The 16873-nt window shown below is 45.7% G+C and overlaps 1 protein-coding gene across 2 annotated transcripts in view; it reads right to left on the bottom strand.

Moving 5' to 3' along the window:
* The window catches only part of ttll5 (tubulin tyrosine ligase-like family, member 5), a 431390-nt gene that overhangs the window by 34571 nt on the left and 379946 nt on the right, over positions 1-16873 (bottom strand). The window lies entirely within an intron of this gene.

The raw sequence follows: 16873 nt of genomic DNA, 5'->3' as shown, positions 1-16873 counted from the left end.
CAAATCCTTCCTAAAATGCGGTGCCCAGAATTGGACAAAATACTCCAGTTTTGGCCGAACCAGTATTTTGTAAAGGTTTCGCATAGCTTCCTTGCTTTTGTACTCTACGCTTCGATCAATACAGCCCAGGAACCCATGTGCTTTTTTAACTGCCTTTTCAACCTGTCCTGCCATCTTCAACGATTTATGCACATATACCCCCAGATCTCTCTGTTCCTGCACCCTCTTTATAATTGTACCTTATGGTTTATATTGTTTCTCCTCATTCTTCCTGCCAAAATGTATCACTTCGTAATTCTCTGCATTAAATTTCATCTGCCATGTGTCCGCCCATTCCACCAGCCTGTCTTTATCCTCTTGAAGTCTGTAGTGGTTGTTGGAGGCCAATCATCTCAGCCCCAGGACATTGCTGCAGGAGTTCCTCAGGGCAGTGTCCCAGGCCCAACCATCTTCAGCTGCTTCATCAATGACCTTCCCTCCATCATAAGGTCAGAAATGGGAATGTTCGCTGATGATTGCACAGTGTTCAGTTCCATTCGCAACCCCTCAGATAATGAAGCAGTCCGAGCCCGCATGCAGCAAGACCTGGACAACATCCAGGCTTGGGCTCATAAGTGGCAAGTAACATTCGCGCCAGACAAGTGCCAGGCAATGACCATCTCCAACAAGAGAGAGTCTAACCACCTCCCCTTGACATTCAACGGCATTACCATCGCCAAATCCCCTACCATCAACATCCTGGGCATCACCATTGACCAGAAATTTAACTGGACCAGCCATATAAATACTGTGGCTACAACAGCAGGTCAGAGGCTGGGTATTCTGCGGCGAGTGATTCACCTCCTGACTCCCCAAAGCCTTTCCACCATCTAGAAGGCACAAGTCAGGAGTGTGATGGAATACTCTCCACTTGCTTGGATGAGTGCAGCTCCAACAACATTCAAGAACCTCGACACCATCCAGGACAAAGCAGCCCGCTTGATTGGCACCCCATCCATCACCCTAAACATTCACTCCCTTCACAGTGGCTGCAGTGTGTACCATCCACAGGATGCACTGCAGCAACTCGCCAAGGCTTCTTCGACAGCACCTCCCAAACCCACGACCTCTACCACCTAGAAGGACAAGAGCAGCAGGTACATGGGAACAACACCACCTGCACGTTCCCCTCCAAGTCACACACCATCCTGACTTGGAAATATATCGCCGTTCCTTCATCGTCGCTGGGTCAAAATCCTGGAACTCCCTTCCTAACAGCACTGTGGGAGAACATTCACCACACGGACTGCAGCGGTTCAAGAAGGCGGCTCACCACCACCTTCTCAAGGGCAATTAGGGATGGGCAATAAATGCTGGCCTCGCCAGCGACGTCCACATCCCATGAACGAATTTTTAAAAACTATGCTCCTCATTGTTCACTACACTTCCAAGTTTTGTGTCATCTGCAAATTTGGAAATTGTGCCCTGCTTACCCAAGTCCAAGCCATTAATATATATAAAGAAAAAATATTCAAAAAAAAGAGGCCAGAATTGGAGGAGCGCAGAGATCTCAGCGGGTTGTAGGGTTGGAGGAGGTTACAGGGATAGGGAGGGGCGAGGTCATGGAGGGATTTGAAAGCAAGGAGCAAAATTTTAAAATTGAGCATTGCCGCTGTCGGTCAATGTCGGTCAGCGAGCACAGGGGTGATGGGTGAACGGGACTTGGTGCGAGTTAGGATACAAGCAGCAGGATTTTGGATGAACTCAAGTTTATGGAGGTTAGAAGATGGGAGGCATTGGAATAGTTGAGCCTGGAGTTGACAAAGGCATGGAGGAGTGTTATAACAGCAGATGGACTGTGGCAGGCGTGTCAGGGTGATTAGAAACTCCTGCCCTGGGAGTGTTTGATGGGACAGTGTAGATGAAACTTTACTCCGTATCTAACCCGTGCTGTACCTGCCCTGGGAGTGTTTGATGGGACAGTGTACAGGGAGCTTTGCTTTGTATCTAACCCGTGCTGTGCCTGCCCCAGGGGTGTACAATAGGGCAGTGTAGAATCATAGAAAATTTACAACACAGAAGGAGGCCATTTGGCCCAACGTGTCCGCGCCGGCCGAAAACGAGCCACCCAGCCTAATCCCACTTTCCTGCATTTGGACCGTAGCCCTGCAGGTCAGGGCACTTCAGGTGCACATCCAGGTACTTCTTAAATGAGTTGAGGGTTTCTGCCTCTCCCACCCTTTCAGGCAGTGAGTTCCAGACCCCCACCACACTCTGGATGAAAAGGTTTCTCCTGAGCTCCCCTCTAATCCTTCTACCAATCACTTTAAATCCATGCCCCCTCGTTATTGACCTCTCTACTAAGGGAAATAAGTCCTCCCTATCCACTCTATCTAAGTCCCTCATAATTTTATACACCTCAATTAAATCACCTCTCAGCCTCCTCTGTTCCAAAGAGAACAACCTCAGCCTATCCAATCTTTCTTCATAGCTAAAATTCTCCAGTCCTGGCAACATTCTCGTAAATCTCCTCTGTACCCTCTCTAGTGCAATCACATCCCTCCTGTAATGTGGTGACCAGAACTGTTCGCAGTACTCAAGCTGTGACCTAACCAGTGTTTTATACAGTTCCAGCATAACCTACTTATCTTATATTCAATGCCTCGGCTAATAAAGGATAGTATTCCATATGCAATCCAAGGTCCCTTACTTTCTCTACTCCTCTCAGTATCCTCCCATTTATTGTGTATTCCCTTGTCTTGTTTGCCCTCCCCAAATGCATTACCTCAAACTTCTCCAGATTGAATTCCATTTGCCACTTTTCTGCCCACCTGACCCATTGATGTCTTCCTGCAGTCTACAGCTTTCCTCCTCACTATCAACCACCTGGCCAATTTTTGTATCATCTGCAAACTTCTTAATCATGCCTCCTACATTTAAGTCCAAATCATTAATATATATCACAAAAAGCAAGAGATCCAGTAATGAGCCCTTCCAGTTACAAAATCACCTGTCGACCATTACCCTTTGCTTCCTGCCACTGAGCCAATTTGCCACTCTCCCTTCGATCCCTTGGGCTTGCACTTTTTTGATCAGTCTGCCATGTGGAACCTTGTCAAAAGCCTTGGTAAAATCCACGTAGACTACATCAAACGCACTACCCTCATCGACCCTCCTTGTTAGCTCCTCAAAAAATTAAATAAAGTCAGTAAGACACAACCTTCCCTTAACAAATCCATACTGACTGTCCTTGATTACTCCGTGCCTTCTAAGTGATGGTTTATCCTGTCCCTCAGAATTGATTCCAATAATTTGCCCACCACCAAGGTTGGACTGACTGGCCTGGAATTACTCGGTCTATCCCTCGCTCCCTTTTTAAACAACGTACAACGTTAGCAGTCCTCCAATCCTCCGGCATCACGCCTGTATCCAGTGAGGATTGGAAAATGGTGGTCAGAACCTCCGCTATTTCCTCCCTTGTTTCTTTTAACACAGGGAGGTGTAAAAGGAGCTTTACACTGTATCTAACCATGCTGTACCTGCCCTTAAAGCGTTTGATAAGAATATAAGAACATAAGAAATAGGAGCAGGAGTAGGCCAATCGGCCCCTCAAGCCTGCTCCGCCATTCAATAAGATCATGGCTGATCTGATCCTAACCTCAAATCTAAATTCATGTCCAATTTCCTGCCCGCTCCCCGTAACCCCTAATTCCCTTTACTTCTAGGAAACTGTCTATTTCTGTTTTAAATTTATTTAATGATGTAGCTTCCACAGCTTCCTAGGACAGCAAATTCCACAGACCTACTACCCTCTGTTTGAAGAAGTTTCTCCTCATCTCAGTTTTGAAAGAGCAGCCCCTTATTCTAAGATTATGCCCCCTAGTTCTAGTTACACCCATCCTTGGGAACATCCTTACCGCATCCACCCGATCAAGCCCCTTCACAATCTTATATGTTTCAATAAGATCGCCTCTCATTCTTCTGAACTCCAATGAGTAGAGTCCCAATCTACTCAACCTCTCCTCATATGTCCGCCCCCTCATCCCCGGGATTAACCGAGTGAACCTTCTTTGTACTGCCTCGAGAGCAAGTATGTCTTTTCTTAAGTATGGACACCAAAACTGTATGCAGTATTCCAGGTGCGGTCTCACCAATACCTGATATAACTGCAGCAATACCTCCCTCTTTTTATATTCTATCCCCCTAGCAATAAAAGCCAACATTCCGTTGGCCTTCTTGATCACCTGCTGCACCTGCATACTAACTTTTTGATTTTCTTGCACTACGACCCCCAGATCCCTTTGTACTGCAGTACTTTCCAGTTTCTCGCCATTAAGATAATAACTTGCTCTCTGATTTTTCCTGCCAAAGTGCATAACCTCACATTTTCCAATATTGTATTGCATCTGCCAAATCTCCGCCCACTCACCCAGCCTGTCTATATCCCCTTGTAGGTTTTTTATGTCCTCCTCACTCTCTACTTTCCCTCCCATCTTTGTATCATCTGCAGACTTTGAAATGTTACACTCGGTCCCCTCCTCCAAATCGTTAATATAGATTGTAAAGAGTTGGGGACCCAGCACCGACCCCTGTGGAACACCACTGGCTACTGGTTGCCAGTCCGAGAATGAACCATTTATCCCAACTCTCTGCTTCCTGTTAGATAACCAATCCTCCATCCATGCCAGAATATTACCCCCAATCCGGTGATTCTTTATCTTGAGCAATAATCTTTTATGTAGCACCTTGTCGAATGCCTTCTGGAAGTCTAAATACACTACGTCCACTGGTTCCCCTTTATCCACCCTGTACGTTATGTCCTCAAAGAACTCAAGCAAATTTGTCAGACATGACTTCCCCTTTGTAAAGCCATGCTGACTTTGTCCTATTAAATTATGTTTATCCAAATGTTCCGCTACTGTCTCCTTAATAATAGACTCCAAAATTTTACCCACCACAGATGTTAGGCTAACTGGTCTATAATTTCCAGCCTTCTGCCTATTACCCTTTTGAAATAAGGGTGTTACATCAGCAGTTTTCCAATCTGCCGGGACCTTTGCCAAGTCCAGAGAATTTTGGAAAATTATTACCAAAGCATCCACAATCCCTACTGCCACTTCCCTCAAGACCCTAGGATGTAAGCCATCAGGTCCAGGGGATTTATCCGCCTTGAGTCCCATTAATTTACTGAGTACCAATTCCTTAGTGATTTTAATCGTATTTAGCTCCTCCCCCCCTAGAGCCCCCTGTTTGTCCAGTGTTGGGATATTCTTAGTGTCCTCTACTGTAAATACTGAAACAAAATATTTGTTCAGCATTTTTGCCATCTCCATGTTTCCCACCATTAATTTCCCGGTCTCATCCTCAAAGGGACCTACGTTTGCCTTAGCCACCCTTTTTCTTTTTATATAACTATGGAAACTCTTGCTATCTGTTTTTATATCGGGACAGTGTAGAGGGAGATTTACTCTGTATCTAACCCGTGCTGTACCTGACCTGTCTCCCCATAGCACTGTACCACTCCAAATTTAATACCACTGCACCACACTCTCCCCATAGCCCTGTTTCAATCCAAAACTAATCCTACTGCCCAGCTCTCTCCCCATAGCCCAATATCAATCCCAAACTAATCCCACTGCCCCACTCTCTCCCCATTGCCCTATATCAATCCCAAACTAATCCCACCGCCCCACTCTCTTCCCATTGCCCTATATCAATCCCAAACTAATCCCACTGCCCCACTATCCCCATAGCCCTGTATCAATCCCAAACTAATCCCATTGCCCCGCTCTCTCCCCATAGCCCTGTATCAATCCCAAACTAATCCCACTGCCCCACTCTCTCCCCATAGCCCTGTATCAATCCCAAACTAATCCCACTGCCCCACTCTCTCCCCATAGCCCTGTATCAATCCCAAACTAATCCCACTGCCCTGCTCTCTCCCAATAGCGTATCAATTCCAAACTAATCCCATTGCCCCGCTCTCCCCATAGCCCTGTATCAATCCCAAACTAATCCCACTGCCCCACTCTCTCCCCATAGCCCTGTATAATCTCCAAACTAATCCCACTGCCCCACTCTCTCCCCATAGCCCTGTATAATCTCCAAACTAATCCCACTGCCCCACTCTCTCCCCATAGCCCTGTATAATCTCCAAACTAATCCCACTGTCCCGCTCTCTCCCCATAGCCCTGTATCAATCCCCAAACTAATCCTACTGCCCCGCTCTCTCCCCATAGCTCTGTATCTTCTGAAATATTCATCCAATTTTCCCCTAAAAGATGCAATGGTCTCTGCCTCAACCACTCCTTGTAGCAAACCATTCCTTGCTCCAAAAACCCTCTGTGTAAAGACATTTCTCTTAAACTCTCTCCTCACTCTCTCAATTACAATTTTAAATCGATGCCCCCTTGTCACTGACTGCCCAACCATTCACTCTACCAAATCCTTCATCATTTTAAAAATCTGTAGTAAATCTCCCGTCAGCCTTTTTTGCTCCAGTGGGAACAGTCCCAGTATCTCGAGTCTCTCCTCATAAATATAGTTCCCCACCCCAGCATCCCCCTGGTGAATCTATGCTGCCCGTTCTCTGTGGCTTTCCTGTCCTTTCTATAATGGGACACCCAAACAGCACACAGTACTCCAACTGCGGCCTAACCAATGTTTTGTACAGACTCATCATTACCACTTTACTCTTGTATTCTATGCCCCGTTTTTAAATTCATTCTGGGGATGTGGGCATTGCTGGCAAGGCCGGCATTTATTGCCCATCCCTAGTTGCCCTGAGAAGGTGGTGGTGAGCTGCTTTCTTTGTAGCAGTTTGATACAACTGAGTGACTTGCTAGGACACGTCAGAGGGCAGTTAAGAGTCAACCACGTTGGTGTGGGGACTGGAGTCACATATAGACCCAGACCGGGTAAGGACGGCAGGTTTCCTTCCCTAAAAAGGACATTAGTGAACCAGTTGGGTTTTTATGACAATCCGACAGCTTCATCGTCACTTTTACTGATCCCAGATTTTTATTCCCAGATTTTTTACACTGAATTTAAATTTTCAAACTACTGTACCCACTTATTTATAAAAACCCAAATTATGAACAGGAGTAGGCCATTCAGCCACTCGGGCCTACTCCGCCATTTAATTAGATTAACATTCAATAACACTGTGCAGAAGGCAGAGCCTGGGCTGGGTTAGGCACTGTGCACTGTCGTCCTCTGGGGAGGGTCCCTTGGAGGGCTTTCTCACGAAGCAGCACATCCATCAAACAGGAGGCCTGGTGCTGCCACACTCTGTCAGCTCACCAATGGTTCTGTTTCGTGCTTCTGCACTGCGTTCACTTTCACTTCGTTTTGACCTGGTACTTTGAATCCCCCACCCACCCACTCCCTCTCTTTGACAACCTTGGCAGAGGCTGACAAATATTTTAAATTAAGTTAGAACCTCTATAAAAGTTGAAAGAATACTTCACCGCCCACGTGCAGCCACTTAACTTCGAGTGGATGTATCTCGCATTGGCAGCAGGTTCATTGCTGGCACAGGACCACAACATTAGAGCTGTACTGTCCACTCGGGAGAACAATACTACAGCTTGGTGACTGAATAACTATAGAACATAAGAACATGAGAAATCGGAGCAGGAGTAGGCAATCCGGCCCCTCAAGCCTGTTCCGTCATTCAACAAGATCATGGCTGATCTTCAACCTCAACTCCATTTTCCTGCACCATCCCCATATCCCTTGATGCCTTTAATATCTAGAAATCTATCGATCTCTGTTTTGAATGTCCTCAATGACCGAGCCTCCACAGCCCTCTGGGGTGGAGAATTCCAAAGATTCACCACCCTCTGAGTGAAGAAATTTCTCCTCATCTCAGTCCTAAATGGCCTCAGGCCTACCCCTTATTCTGAGACTGTGACCCCTGGTTCGAGATTCTCCAGCCAGGGGAAACATCCTCCCTGCATCTACCCTTTCGAATTTTGTATGTTTCAATGAAATCACCTCTCATTCTTCTAAACTCTAGAGAATACAGGCCCAATCCACTCAATCTCTCCTCATACGACAATCCCGCCATCCCAGGAATCAGTCTGGTGAACCTTCGTTGCACTCCCTCTATGGCAAGTATATCCTTTCTTAGGTAAGAAGACCACAATTGTACACAATACTCCAGGTGTGGTCTCACCAAGGCCCTATACAACTGCAGTAAGATATCTTTACTCCTGCACTCAAATCCTCTTGTAATAAAGGCCAACATACCATTTCCCTCCCTAATTGCTTGCTGCACCTGCATGTTAGCTTTCAGTGACTCATGTACAAGGACATCCAGGTCCATTTGAAGATCAACATTTCCCAATCTATCACCATTTAAATAATACTCTGCCTTTCTGTTTTTCCTACCAAAATGGATAACTTCACACTTTTCCACATTGTAGTCCATCTGCCATGTTCTTGCCCACTCACTTAGCCTGTCTATATCCCCTTGAAGTCTCTTTGCATCCCCCTCACAACTCACATTCACACCTAGTTTTGTGTCATCAGCAAACTTGGAAATATTTCATTTGGTCCCCTCATCCAAATCATTGATATAGATTGTGAATAGCTGGGGCCCAAGCACCGATCCCTGTGGTACCCCACTAGTCACAGTCTGCCAATAGAATCATAGAATCATAGAATCATAGAAGTTACAACATGGAAACAGGCCCTTCGGCCCAACATGTCCATGTCGCCCAGTTTATACCACTAAGCTAGTCCCAATTGCCTGCACTTGGCCCATATCCCTCGATACCCATCTTCCCCATGTAACTGTCCAAATGCTTTTTAAAAGACAAAATTGTACCCGCCTCTACTACTGCCTCTGGCAGCTCGTTCCAGACACTCACCACCCTTTGAGTGAAAAAATTGCCCCTCTGGATCCTTTTGTATCTCTCCCCTCTCACCTTAAATCTGTGCCCCCTCGTTATAGACTCCCCTACCTTTGGGAAAAGATTTTGACTATCGACCTTATCTATGCCCCTCATTATTTTATAGACTTCTATAAGATCACCCCTTAACCTCCTACTCTCCAGGGAATAAAGTCCCAGTCTGTCTAACCTCTCCCTGTAAGTCAAACCATCAAGTCCCGGTAGCATCCTAGTAAATCTTTTCTGCACTCTTTCTAGTTTAATAATATCCTTTCTATAATAGGGTGACCAGAACTGTACACAGTACTCCAAGTGTGGCCTCACCAATGCCCTGTACAACTTCAACAAGACATCCCAACTCCTGCATTCAATGTTCTGACCAATGAAACCAAGCATGCTGAATGCCTTCTTCACCACCCTATCCACCTGTGACTCCACTTTCAAGGAGCTATGAATCTGTACTCCTAGATCTCTTTGTTCTATAACTCTCCCCAACGCCCTACCATTAACGGAGTAGGTCCTGGCCCGATTCGATCTACCAAAATGCATCACCTCACATTTATCTAAATTAAACTCCATCTGCCATTCATCGGCCCACTGGCCCAATTTATCAAGATCCCGTTGCAATCCTAGATAACCTTCTTCACTGTCCACAATGCCACCAATCTTGGTGTCATCTGCAAACTTACTAACCATGCCTCCTAAATTCTCATCCAAATCATTAATATAAATAACAAATAACAGCGGACCCAGCACCGATCCCTGAGGCACACCGCTGGACACAGGCATCCAGTTTGAAAAACAACCCTCGACAACCACCCTCTGTCTTCTGTCGTCAAGCCAATTTTGTATCCAATTGGCTACCTCACCTTGGATCCCATGAGATTTAACCTTATGTAACAACCTACCATGCGGTACCTTGTCAAATGCTTTGCTGAAGTCCATGTAGACCACGTCTACTGCACAGCCCTCATCTATCTTCTTGGTTACCCCTTCAAAAAACTCAATCAAATTCGTGAGACATGATTTTCCTCTCACAAAACCATGCTGACTGTTCCTAATTAGTCCCTGCCTCTCCAAATGCCTGTAGATTCTGTCCCTCAGAATACCCTCTAACAACTTACCCACTACAGATGTCAGGCTCACTGGTCTGTAGTTCCCAGGCTTTTCCCTGCCGCCCTTCTTAAACAAAGGCACAACATTTGCTACCCTCCAATCTTCAGGCACCTCACCTGTAGCGGTGGATGATTCAAATATCTCTGCTAGGGGACCCGCAATTTCCTCCCTAACCTCCCATAACGTCCTGGGATACATTTCATCAGGTCCCGGAGATTTATCTACCTTGATGCGCGTTAAGACTTCCAGCACCTCCCTCTCTGTAATATGTACACTCCTCAAGACATCACTATTTATTTCCCCAAGTTCCCTAACATCCATGCCTTTCTCAACCGTAAATACCGATGTGAAATATTCATTCAGGATCTCACCCATCTCTTGTGGTTCCGCACATAGATGACCTTGTTGATCCTTAAGAGGCCCTACTCTCTCCCTTGTTACCCTTTTGCCCTTTATGTATTTGTAGAAGCTCTTTGGATTCACCTTTGCCTGATCTGCCAAAGCAATCTCATATCCCCTTTTTGCCCTCCTGATTTCTCTCTTAACTCTACTCCGGCAATCTCTATACTCTTCAAGGGATCCACTTGATCCCAGCTGCCTATGCATGTCATATGCCTCCTTCTTATTTTTGACTAGTGCCTCAATCTCCCGAGTCATCCAAGGTTCCCTACTTCTACCAGCCTTGCCCTTCACTTTATAAGGAATGTGCTTACACTGAACCCTGGTTAACACACTTTTGAAAGCCTCCCACTTACCAGACGTCCCTTTGCCTGCCAACAGACTCTCCCAATCAACTTCTGAAAGTTCCTGTCTAATACCATCAAAATTGGCCTTTCCCCAATTTAGAATTTTAACTTTTGGGCCAGACCTATCCTTCTCCATAGCTATCTTAAAACTAATGGAATTATGATCACTGGTCCCAAAGTGATCCCTCACTAACACTTCTGTCACCTGCCCTTCCTTATTTCCCAAGAGGAGGTCAAGTTTTGCCCCCTCTCTCGTCGGGCCATCCACATACTGAATGAGAAATTCCTCCTGAATACACTCAACAAATTTCTCTCCATCCAAGCCCCTAATGCTATGGCTGTCCCAGTCAATGTTGGGAAAGTTAAAGTCCCCTACTATTACCACCCTATTTTTCTTGCAGCTGTCTGTAATCTCCTTACATATTTGCTCCTCAATTTCCCGTTGACTATTTGGGGGTCTGTAGTACAATCCTATCAAAGTGATCTCTCCCTTCTTATTTTTCAGTTCTACCCATATGGACTCAGTGGGCGAACCCTCGGATATATCCCCTCTCACTACTGCCGTGATGTTCTCCCTAATCAAGAACGCAACTCCCCCTCCTCTCTTACCTCCTGCTCTATCTTTCCTATAGCATCTGTACCCTGGAACATTGAGCTGCCAGTCCTGCCCCTCCCTTAGCCATGTTTCAGTAATAGCTATAACATCCCAGTCCCATGTACCCAGGGACTGGGATTTCAGAGCGCTGAGAACAGCTGAGAGGAGCCGAGCCGAGCGGAGGGAGCGTCCGATAAAAGGCGGGATTTCAGAGCGCTGAGAACAGCTGAGAGGAGCCGAGCCGAGCGGAGGGACCAGTTTATTCCTACTCTCTGTTTTCCATCTGTTAACCAATTCTCAGTCCATGCCAGGATATTACCCCCAATTCCATGTGCTCTAACTTTGTTCACCAGCCTCCTGTGTGGGACCTTATCGAAAGCCTTCTGAAAACCTAAATACACCACATCCACTGGTTCCCCCTTATCTATTCTACTAGTTACATATACATGTTTGTCAAACATGATTTCCCTTTCATAATCCATGTTGACTCTGCCAAATCCTATTATTATTTTCTAAGTGTCCTGTTATCACATCCTCTATAATAGATTCTAGCATTTTCCCTACTACTGATGTCAGGCTAACAGGTCTGTAGTTCCCTGCTTTCTTTCTCCCTCCTTTCTTAAAGAGTGGGGTTACATTTGCTACCCTCCAATCTGCAGGAACCATTCTAAAATATATAGAATTTTGGAAGATGACAACCAATGCATCCACTATCTCTATAGCCACCTCTTTCAAAACCCTGGGATGTGGATCATCAGGTCCTTGGGATTTATCGACTTTCAGTCCCATTAATTTCTCTAGTACTATTTTTTTTACTAATACTAATTTCTTTCAGTTCCTCATTCTCGCCAGACCCTTGGTTCTCTAGTATTTCTGGGAGATTTTTTGTGTCTTCTTCCGTGAAGACAGACACAAAGTGGGTGATTTTAAGCCCCAAGAACGGGTGGGTTGGGGGCGGGTGGGAGTTCAAAATAGTTTTTTTTGGGTCGCGACCGCAACCCAGCTTTATTTCCGGGTTTAACGTCGGCGCGGAATAGTGCAGGCTTCCTACTGGGAATGCAAAGTCCAAAAATTTTGCGGATGCGACCCAAAAAAACAATTTTCAACTCCCACCCGCCCCCAACCCACCCATTCTTGGGGTTTAAAATCATCCCCAAAGTATTTGTTTAATTTCTCTGCCATTTCCTTATTCCCCATTATAAATTCTCCTGTCTGTCTGTAAGGGACCCACATTTGCCTTCGCCAGTCTTTTCCTTTTTACATACCAATAGAAGCTTTTACAGTCCGTTTTTATGTTTCTCGCTAATTTACTCTCAAATTCTATTTTCCATCTTTATCAATTTCTTGGTCCTCCTTTGCTGAATTCTAAAATGCTCCCAATCCTCAGGCTTACTGCTTTTTCTGGCAACTTTATCTGCCTCTTCCTTTGATTTAATACTATCTTTAATTTCTCTTGTTAGCCACGGTTGGAACACTTTTCCTGTTGAGTTTTTGTGCCTTAAAGGAATATATATTTGTTGCAAATTATGTATTAATTCTTTAAATGCTAGCCATTGCCTGTCTACCATCATACCTTTTAATGTCGTTCCCCAATCAACCACAGCCAGCTTGCGCCTCATACCATCGTAGTTTCCTTTGTTTAGATTTAAGGCCCTAGTTTCGGATTGAAGTACATCACTTTCAAACTTAATGAAGAATTCTATCATTTTATGGTCACTCTTCCCTAAGGGCTCCTTTAAAACACGATTATTAATTAACCCTTTCTCATTGCACAATACTGGATCTAAAATAGCCTGTTCCCTAGTTGGTTCCTCAACATACTCAAGAAGCTCGACACCATCCAAGATAAAGCAGCCCGCTTGATTGGCACCCCATCCACCACACTAAACATTCACTCCCTTCACCACCGGCGCACAGTGGCTGCAGTGTGTACCATCCACAGGATGCACTGCAGCAACTTGCCAAGGCTTCTTCGACAGCACCTCCCAAACCCGCGACCTCTACCACCCAGAAGGACAAGAGCAGCAGGCACATGGGAACAACACCACCTGCACGTTCCCCTCCAAGTCACACACCATCCTGACTTGGAAATATATCGCCGTTCCTTCATTGTCGCTGGGTCAAAATCCTGGAACTCCCTTCCTAACAGCACTGTGGGAGAACCTTCACCACACGGACTGCAGCGGTTCAAGAAGGCGGCTCACCACCACCTTCTCGAGGGCAATTAGGGATGGGCAATAAATGCTGGCCTCGCCAGCGACGCCCACATCCCGTGAACGAATAAAAAAAAAATACTGATCTAGAAAACCATTTCGTATACATTCCAGGAATTCGTCCTCCACAGTATTAGAGTCAATTTGGTTTGCCCAATCTATATGTAGATTAAAGCCCCCCATGATTACTGTATTTCCCTTGTTACATGCACTTCTAGTTTCCTGCTTTATACCATGCCCTACATTACCACTACTGTTTGGTGGGCTATAAACAACTCCCACCAGTGTTTTCTGCCCCTTGCTGTTTCTTAGCTCCACCCAAACTGATTCTACATCTTGATCTTCTGAGCCAAGATCCTTTCTCACTATTGTACTGATCTCATCCTTTATTAACAGCACTACCCCACCTCCTTTTCCTTTTTGCCTGTCCTTCCTAAATGTCGAATATCCTTGAATATTCAGTTCCCAGCCTTGGTCACCCTGCAGCCACATCTCCGTAATGGCAATTAGATCATACCCATTTACTGCTATTTGTGGCGTCAATTCATCTACCTTGTTGCGAATGCTGCGTGCATTCAGATAAAGTGCCTTTAATTTTGCCTTTTTAACATTTTTTCCTATTTTGACCTTATTTGCTGCTGGCCTTTGTTTCCGCTGCCTTCCAATTTCACTTACTGCTTTTCTGCTTTCCACTTCCAGTTTTGTTACTCTCCCTTCTGAATCTCCTCTCAGTTCCCATCTCCCTGCCAAGTTAGCTTAAACTCTCCCCAACAGCACTAGCAAACGTCCCCGCAAGGATATTGGTCCTGGCCCTGTTGAGGTGCAACCTGTCCGGCTTGTACAGGTCCCACCTCCCCCAGAACTGGTCCCAATGCCCCAGGAATCTAAAGCCCTCCCTCCTGCACCATCTCTCCAGGCACGCATTCATCTGCTCTATCCTCCTATTTCTATACTCACTAGCACGTGACACTGGGAATAATCCGGAGATTACTACCCTTGAGGTCCTGCTTGTTAATCACTTTCTTAACTCCATCAACTCTCTTAAAAGGGAATTAGATAATTGATTGAGAAAGCGGAACATTGAGGGGTACGGGGAGTGATCAGGAGAGTGGGATTAGACTGGGTGGATATTAAAAGGTATGGGGAGCTAGCAGGAGGGTGGGATTAGACTGGATGGGGTATTAAAAGGTATGGGGTGTGATCAGAAGAGTGGGATTAGACTGGGTGGGATATTAAAGGGTACGGGGAGTGAGCAGGAGAGTGGGATTAGACTGTATGGGTTATTAAAGGGTACGGGGAGTGATCTGGAGAGTGGGATTAGAATGGGTGGGATATTAAAGGGTACGGGGAGTGATCTGGAGAGTGGGATTAGACTGGGTGGGATATTAAAGGGTATGGGGAGTGAGGGGGAGAGTGGAATTAGTCTAGGTGCCTCATGTAGAGAAAAGTACCAATGGGCCAATGCCCTATTTCTATGTGGATCGTTGTATGATTCTAAGCTGCTGTGAGGTAAATGGAGTACATTCTTGTTATGTGATCCTGCCACAACAGATCCTGTGGAAACCTGGATCCACGCAGCAGGTTTAATGTGTGCAGCACTGCTACCCATTGCTACAGCGACAACATGGAGAGAAAGCCGTCCAAACCAGGTTCAATGACAAGTGAGCGCATGCTAAGATAATGATACTAATATCTCCATATAGTGGCGGGGCATTGATTTCGGAAAATAATTTTCTTGGTGCAGTATGTGCCACTCTGTTTAATGCTGTAACGAAGGTTTGATTTTCAGTAGGGCAGATGTTTGGGACAGGCGCTGACCACAGCATCTGGAGCCTGATACAAAGCACATTCTGTTGAGACACGCTGGTAAGCGCTGAAGTAAAAACAGACCCTGCTACTGTAAAAACAACAGAGTGAGGCCGGGGCAGCAGCCAAACCCCCACAGGCATTCCGACTGCTTTTGTTTCAAGTTGTCGGAAAGACAAATCAACACACGCGCTCAAAAATCCAATCGGGCAGAAATCCTGGCGATTTCTTTTTGATTCCCAACCCCCAATTTGTAAGCAAAGTACTGCGGGGGTGCGGTTTCGATTCCACGTGCCTGATCGTAGGCAATTCCCGCGACCTGTCCTGAGGAAGGGCTGAACTATCGGAGGTGCCGTCTTTCGGATGAGACGTTAGACTGAGGCCCCGTCTGCCCTCTCAGGGGACGTAAAAGATCACAAGGCCACTATTCGAAGAAGAGCAGGGGAGTTCTCCCTGGTGTCTTGGACAAAATATTTATCCCATAACCAACATCACCAAAACAGATGATCAGGTCATTATCTCATTGCTGTTTGTGGGACCTTGCTGTGCGCAAATTGGCTGCCGCGTTTCCTACACTGGAAATCTGGAAATAAAAAGCTGGTATCAGTAAAAGTGGCCACGGATTGTCGTTAAAAACCCAACTGGTTCACTAATGTTCTTTGGGGAAGGAAATCTGCTGTCCTTACCCTTATGTGACTCCAGTCTCACACCAACGTGGTTGACTCTTAACTGCCCTCTGCAGTGGCCTATTAAACCACTCAGCAGTTCAAGCAGAAGGCCCACCACCACCTTCTCTGGGCAACTAGGGATGGGCAATAAATTCCGGCCTTGCCAGCGACACATCAAAACAAAAATACCCGTGCAGTTCCAGGTTACCTGTGCAGGTCCAGGACGTCCCAAAGTACTTCACAGCCAATGAAGTACTTTGGAAGGGTAGTCACTGTTGTAATGTAGGAAACGCAGCAGCCAATTTGCGCACTGCAAGATTCCACTAACAGCCAATGAGATGATGACCGAATATTCTGTTTTAGTGATGTTAGTTGAGAGATTAATATTGGCCCAGGACACTGCAACATAGGAACAGGAGGAGGCCATTCAGCCCCTTGTGCCTGCTTTGCCATTTGATAAGATCATGGCTGATCTGTGATCTAACTCCATATACCTGCCTTTGGCCCATATCCCTTAATACCTTTGGTTGCCAAAAAGCTATCTATCTCAGATTTAAATTGAGCAATTGAGCTAGTATCAATTGCCGTTTGTGGAAGAGAGTTCCAAACTTCTACCACCCTTTGTGTGTAGAAATGTTTTCTAATCTCGCTCCTGAAAGGTCTGGCTCTAATTTTTAGACTGTGCCCCCTACTCCTAGAATCCCCAACTAGTGGAAATAGTTTCTCTCTATCGACCCTATCTGTTCCCCTTAATATCTTATAAACTTCGATCAGATCACCCCTTAACCTTCTAAACTCTAGAGAATACAACCCCAATTTGTGTAATTTCTCCTCGTAACTTAACCCTTGAAGT

Source organism: Heptranchias perlo, chromosome 10 (genome assembly GCF_035084215.1).
Source record: "Heptranchias perlo isolate sHepPer1 chromosome 10, sHepPer1.hap1, whole genome shotgun sequence".
In the NCBI taxonomy this organism is placed as follows: domain Eukaryota; kingdom Metazoa; phylum Chordata; class Chondrichthyes; order Hexanchiformes; family Hexanchidae; genus Heptranchias; species Heptranchias perlo.
This window is presented reverse-complemented; position numbering and strand designations above follow the sequence as displayed.